Raw genomic sequence first — 7,481 nt, forward strand, 5'->3', positions numbered from 1 at the left:
TAATTTTTTTTTTTACATTATCATTACTTTAAAATTAAATTCATACTATATATCTTACTTCTATGTAAATTATATGTGATTCTCAAATTACATGTACATGTAACAATTAATATGGCATGACGATCACATACAACACCAATGGGTATTAGTAGAAGCCATATCAAGATAACATTATTGAAGAATGGGCATGTATGAATAATTTAGGGTTTCATCAGGCAGCATGGGAGAGCGACATTCACATGCATGCGTACACAAGTTCAATAAAAAGTAGTATTATCATAGCCTGTCTTTGGTCCACAACGAACGTGAAAAAACAAAAAGCAGCATAATCTAATTAGTGATTATAATCACTTGTCGTGTTGTATGGGTTGAATATTTTTCACTAATTACCATTGAGTTTGTTGACCAAAAAGACCGAAAACAAGGTACTTAGAACAAAAAAAATGGGGTGAGAGAGACTCGAACTCTCGACCTCAGGATAACTCTTAAGCTATGAGACCTACGCGCTAACCAACTGCGCCACCACCCCTTTGATGCTTTTTTACCAGTAAGTTTATTTTTAACAAAAACTGCACTGCAATCCAACATAGAATCAAAGTAGAAGAAATACTCATGAAAGGTCTTGTTTTAGCCCAAGGACAACATGCCACCCAATAAAGCTTGAACCAAAGGCCTCCTAACCAAGAAAGTAAAGGCCCAAAAAAGATCTGCATAATTGTTTAATTTTCACTTTCTCTGGTTTTGAAGGTTTTTTTTTTTTGTCAGACTGGTTTTGAAGTTTATTAATGTTTTTGGTAAGAGTGGTCAATGTTATTTGGGTTTTTTGGTATTTTATTATTTTATAAGCGTTGCTCCTTTACAGGCCCTTTACCAATAGTGGCCTTTAATGTAAATGGCTGTTTTTATTTTCAACAAACAAGAGTTTCTTATTTATTTTTTGTTACAACAAAAGAAAAAAAAGGTTTTCTTTAACACCCCAAAGAAAATAATGCTGATACATGTTCTAAACTCCAGAGTATAGACCAGAGAGAAAAAGAAAAATAGTATTCGGGCCGAGTTACACTATTGTTCATAAAATCATCACTTTTCCGATACATTATTATGGATGACTTTTGCGTGTAAATTATCAACCATGTAAACCATGTGCTAATAATTTGATACCTTAATAATTAATGATTTCATTGATTTTATTTTATTTTCCATCTATTATTGTTCTCTTTTTTTAAGTATGCACAAGCCAGTAAGAGATAAAAACATTGTAAATTATAAGAAATGCATTCTCATTTCTCAATAATTATCCCTATAGCTACTTTTATGCCTGTTCTCTTCTCGTGATGAAATAATTAAGCAAATTAAATTCTAAGTTCCAACCATGGCCAAATGTGCTTCCCATGTTGAAAAGGATCATGATCATCCTCATATGGAACCATTTTCAGGTGATCACAATAACATAATTTAAGAACAAAGTTCCTTAGCTAACACGTATCCATAACTAATAAACCCCATTTCCAAGTTCCCTTCTGCCGCTATGGTATCATCCTCTTCATCCCACATGATGCTAACTTTTTATATGAAACAGAAATGGTTAGTTAAAATATGAGTCATATAAATTTGCGGTTGGATTGACTTACTAAGAGAGACAAACAAAACTTTTTTTATTAGATTCTAAGCGTCTTTGGATGCGGCTTTCAAATTTTTCTTTTTTTTTTTTAAAAAAAAGGAGTAAAAAAGCTGCTTTATTTTATTTACACTAGTAACATTTATTTTTGAAAAAGTAGAATATTTAGAAAGTTTTTTTTGTGGCTTAAACGAAAACAAATAACAACAAAGAAAGAAATAAAAATAAATAAAAAACTGCTTAAGAAAGGCAATCTTACTTAATACTATTTTCAAACTCCAACCGAAACTCCACTTGAGGAGAAATGATCTTTATTATAGTCTTTGTCATGATGTCTGCTGTTGTGTTTGCATCTCTCAAGATCAATCAGAGATGAGCACGCCATTTTCAAGACAAGATATCTCGGATTTTTAACACCAAATTAAAGGATTAATAAAATCAGAGCAATCCTGTAAATTATTGACAATAGTAAAAGCCTCTACATAGTCTGTCTCATATATAATGTCTTTTTGATCCGAATCTCATGAGAAAAGAAAGCCTCTCCAAATAACAAACAACTCTCCTTGTAAAATACTACAACTCTAAATTGTTTCTAGACAGCTTTGTTGCCACTTTCCCTTTCAATCTCTGCTAACACAAGCAAAATCAACCTGAACACCATTGTCAGGATAGCTAGAATATTTAGAAAGTTTTAATGAGCTGTCTATAAGAAAAAGATAAATTTAAAAACTAATACTCTAATAAAGATAAAAAAAACATTAAGATCATACACATTTGTCTTCTATGGTTTGGGTGCTAGTTTGCTAGAAGCCAGAAAGGTTTTTGTACCTGTACAAGGGCCTGTTTTGAGAACCAAGATGATGGGTTTATGAGCTGGTGAAGAAGAAATTGTCTACAATGGTTTTATGTATTGTCTAGTATAATTCGACAGCTTCATGTTAGGTCTTTGACAATAATCATCTTATACAGGGTAATTTTTTTATTTTTTATTTTATAGAGCTGGATTTTTTGTATTTTTTACCCTCCTAGACAGAACAGGATTTTGATGTGATTGAGAATGATATAGAGAAAATAAAATTGTATGTAGACCCCTACAAAAGTAATGATGAGTTCCTGAATCATAAAATTTATGTCTCCGATGAAAACAGAATAGAGAGTGGATCCGTTCTTAGTCTTATCAATTGACTGTTAATGGGTAAAATTTGAGGCTCGGTTGTGCACGTTCAATTACATTGGATTTCTTATTCTTTTTCATTTTTTGTTTTTTGAGGTACCACTATTGAAGTCAAAATAAGAATGAAGATGCTTATGACAATAGTGTAAGATTAAGATTGCACACCAAACTTCTTTGCAATAATAATTTCCTTCTCTAATTTTGTCAGCTGCATTTGTAATCACGGGAAAAACACCTTAAAGTGCTTACCAAAGGAGCATTAATTTTTCACCTTAATGGCTAATGCCACTTCTGATCCCAATCAGATTAGCTGTCTGCTCTGTCTAGCTCAATGTATGCCATCTTTATTACTTAAAACCATTGTTTTAAATTTGGATGCTGTAGTTATAATATATTAATATTACCAATGGCAACAAAACCATTAGTTCCCTCACGAAATTACTTTTTTTCGAAAATTTAAAAGGATAAAATGAGTTATATTTCTAATACGTCTCTCAAATATATTTTTTTAATTTAACCAACTTGAGTTGGTCGAGTGGTCAACTCACTCATCCGTTTAATTAACCAAGTGTCAGGGGCTCAGATATTTATTTAATTTATTTAAATTTTTTCATAATTTTTTTTATTTTTATCTTATGATAAAAATCTTTTTATTTTGGGTTTTATCTAAAATCAAACTCTAAATTTTTTTATTATAAAAATTTTAATATTATATCATTATGTTATTTATTTTAAAAATTTAAGTTCATAGAAAAAATATATAAATAATTATATCTCTAACATGTCCTTTTAAATAAAAATATCTTTTAAGTTTGATTGAATTTTTGGTATAATTTTTTTTATTCTTTTTATTTATCTTATGATATTTTTTTATTTTTAAAAAATACCAATGATCAAACTCAATCTTTTATCATAAAAATTCTAATATTATATTATGAAACTTGACGAGAGGATATTATCCGGTGCTTATAAAATACAACTTGAATATACCCACACAGCCACACTTATTGAGTTTATAAAGATAAAATTCATTGTTAATTTTTTTTCTAAAATTACATCTTTTTATTATTTGTAAATACAACACACGTCATACGTACAAATAGTTAATAATTTTCTTCTTAACTATATCGTTATGATGATTATTTATTAAGAGTTTATGGAGCCAACTATCCCCTTGAGTGCGGCAGGTTCTTTTGGCATAGACATCGCAGCAATAGGTGTTAGTTGTTGATCTCCCTATGGTTGCGGAAAAAAAAAAAGAATACATACAATTATTTTAACATAATTTTCAGCACATCATACTAATAAATGTTTAGATATATGGATTATATTAAGCTAGCTAAGATTCTTTCTTCCTATATTCTTTAATTGTCAAACTAGCTAAATAAATAGTAGATGTGAGAGGCCGTTAAACTTATCATAGTTTGTGAAAAATGAATAATATTATGTTAACATTAGAAATAGAATTTTGTTACGTCCACAATTACTTTTGTGAAAAATGTGAAAAATAATATATAATAGTATAATAATAAGAGGGTTTGTCCAATGGGCAAAAGAAGAAACATGTTAAGAAGAGGGTTAACAAAGACATGAAACATAAGTCCCAAAGTGGAAATCTATAAGGAAGAAGAGATTTGCCAAGTGATACTTCTTTTATGGATATGGTGAAAAGAGTAGTAGTGGGTTAGTAACAAGTATGTGAATATGATGAAAACTTTATAAATGGGGGCATTGATTGGTGGGTGTTGGTTGATGAAAACCAGTGCAAGTTATATTATGTACTTTGCCTAATATGTAATGTATCATATCCTCTCCCCTAAGTAGTAGATGGAAATCCAGCTCATAGTTCTTGAGCACTCATAGGACCCCATGTGGCCAGTACTGCCAGTTCACGGACTCATAACCTTAGCTTGTATTCAATTCAATGCTTTCTTCCTTTAATTTTCTTTTTTGCAATGCTTCTTAAACATATATAAACTAGAGGGTCCTTATAGCTGGCAACAAGCTACATAATCACCCTTTCTTTCTCTCTTCTAACTTCTAATCAGGTCAGTCCAAAACCCATTACACACATCTTAATTAATTATTCCTAGCCTCAATGAAAAATGAAGAAGTATAGGGAGTGAATCATGTGTCGTATAATGTATATAATAGGGTTAATTTTAAATTAAAATTAAAGTATCGGATGTTTATTTAAATATGTTTACATATATTTATTTTAGAATAGTAAAGATGTATTTGTGTGATCAGTATTAAATATTTTAAATTGGATATTCGATTCGGTAGGATATCAAATGTTTATTATCCCTGGTATTCGGATGATTATTCTGGATAGTATGGATGTATTGTGTTTGATAAATTAGTAGTATTTTATCCTGGATGTTCATTTTTTAATTCATATTAGATCAAATAAACAACTCATTATACACATTGTACAAATACTCCATTGACTTCCTGGCGAAATTCATAAAAAATTAGTTAGTATACAATATAGTTGACGCCATTTTGATACCAATTTTTTCATCATATTATATATTTATCATTTAATCAACTCTTAACTATAGTCTGTAATTTTAATTCATTACTTTTAGAAAGGGGAAAAAAAAGAGAAAGGGGGGGGGGGGGGTCATTTAGAAAGTTATATATGTTGTTATTTGATGATTAAAGGCAAGGTGTAATATAAACATGATGGGAGTGCCAAACATGTATGATCCAACTATGTATGACTGTGGAAGAATCATACTTTGGAAGAAAAGTAGTATATTTTTTGTTAATTAATTAAGTGGCAGCAAGAGATGAGAAGGGATAGGACTTTGTGGCTCTCATGTCTCCTGGGTCTTGTGGACAAGATAATGATCTACCATATACATCATTAATTAAAAAATAAGTGGCATGTTATTGTTACCCTTATATATAGTTGGTATTAACAATTCTTATTATTGTGGATCATGAATTGACAAGGGAATGATACGATGGTGATGGAAACAACATAACTCATTTCATAATTAATTAACACTAGTGATCTTAGGTTATATGTTTCTTTGTTTTTGCCATTATCCCCTTCTCTTGCTGCCATATGGCTGTGGCACATGATTTCCTATTTTCCTTAAAGAAAGAAAAAAAAACCTAACTGTAAAATGTTTGATTTTTGGTCCGTTTATAGTTTAAGATTAGGGGATTGTGGCTTAGGAACATGGGGTCATGTGGATATATATTTTTGGTCCCAACATTAAAAGGAAAAAGGTGTAATAGTGATTGGTGGCAGATGATTACACTAGTGCATGTGTGCACATAACATAGTCAAATGTAATTGACCAACAAATGAAAACTCTGTAGGCAACAAATTAAAAATTAAAAATTAAAAATTAAAGTAGTGGAGGTAATAACACTTGGTTATATAATAACATAAACATGATGAATAACTCTTGCAATGCAACCAAATTAAACTGCATGGAAAGAAGTGGAGAGGCCAGGGAACTATAAAAAAATTGAGCCCCACTCTGTAACTGAAAACCAAAGCTGCAAAGCACAGCATAGCATGCACCTTATTGTAATAATCCATTTCAACAGTATTAGTTTCTTCTTTTCATGTAAAAATATATTACATGAAAGAAGTTTTTAATTTTGAATAAAAAAAGAGATTGACATGTGGGAGTGTTGGTGGAGAAGTGTCAAAAAAAGAGAAGCGAAAAATCAACGAACAAGAAGACGGAGGACAAAGGGAAAATAATAGAGAGTACTTAGCAATAAGCATAGAGAGAACTAAAAGGGAAGAAGTGATTGGACGGTAGGAAGCGAGTATATTCAAAGATACCATTTTTATATTAATATCAACTATTAAAATTAATTATTATATATTTATATATAAATATATATTATTTAATTTATTTTTAATATATATTTTATGATAAATATTCATGTATTATTTTGATGTGAAGTATATGATTTAGTTAAATTTATTAAATTATTTAATAATTTTTAAATATTATTTTTATATAAAGATTGTTGTATGTAAATTTTTTTTATATTTTATATGAGTAATTAATTTTAGTATATATTTAATATGATCCGAGTATATTAATGAAAGAGAAATAGTCAAATTAATTTTTAAAAAATTATTTATTTTTATATTAATTCTTAAAAGATTTTTTTAATTAAATTCGTCTTTTAAAAATTTTAAATTAGTTATGTTAATCTATTTATTATTTTATTTGTTGGTAATGTCAAAATTTACTAATGTGACACGTTAAGTAATACTCTAACACTCACTTAAAAGTCTTAATTGATTATTAATATAATTAGTTTATGAAATTAAATAAAATCAACTCCAAATTAAGGAATTCTAATGTCTTAAGTTCTCCGTCATAATTAAATTTTTAATTGATCTAATTTCATAAACTTATTATATTAATAATTAATTAAGACTATTAGATATATATTAAAATGTTACTTAATGAATTATATTAATAAATTTTGACATTATTAACAAATAAAGTGACAGAAACAGAAAAACTAACATGATCACTAATATAAATTTAATTAAAAACATATTTTAAAAATTAATTAAAAAAACAAGTGATTTTTTAAATACTAACTAGATTATTTACTCGAGAGAGACAGAGAGGATGTACACTCACACACTCTCTCTAGTGAGATAGTTACGCAGCTGTCACTACCCACTACAAAACC

The 7,481-nt window shown here is 28.9% G+C and overlaps 1 non-coding gene across 1 annotated transcript; it reads right to left on the bottom strand.

Moving 5' to 3' along the window:
- Positions 1-444: 444 nt before the first annotated feature.
- On the bottom strand, positions 445-529 carry TRNAM-CAU (transfer RNA methionine (anticodon CAU)). Its single transcript is given in 2 exon segments — positions 445-480; positions 492-529. It is a non-coding gene; the product is annotated as a tRNA-Met (tRNA).
- Positions 530-7,481: the final 6,952 nt, after the last annotated feature.

The sequence above is a fragment of the Arachis stenosperma genome, chromosome 8, assembly GCF_014773155.1.
Source record: "Arachis stenosperma cultivar V10309 chromosome 8, arast.V10309.gnm1.PFL2, whole genome shotgun sequence".
NCBI classification, from domain to species: domain Eukaryota; kingdom Viridiplantae; phylum Streptophyta; class Magnoliopsida; order Fabales; family Fabaceae; genus Arachis; species Arachis stenosperma.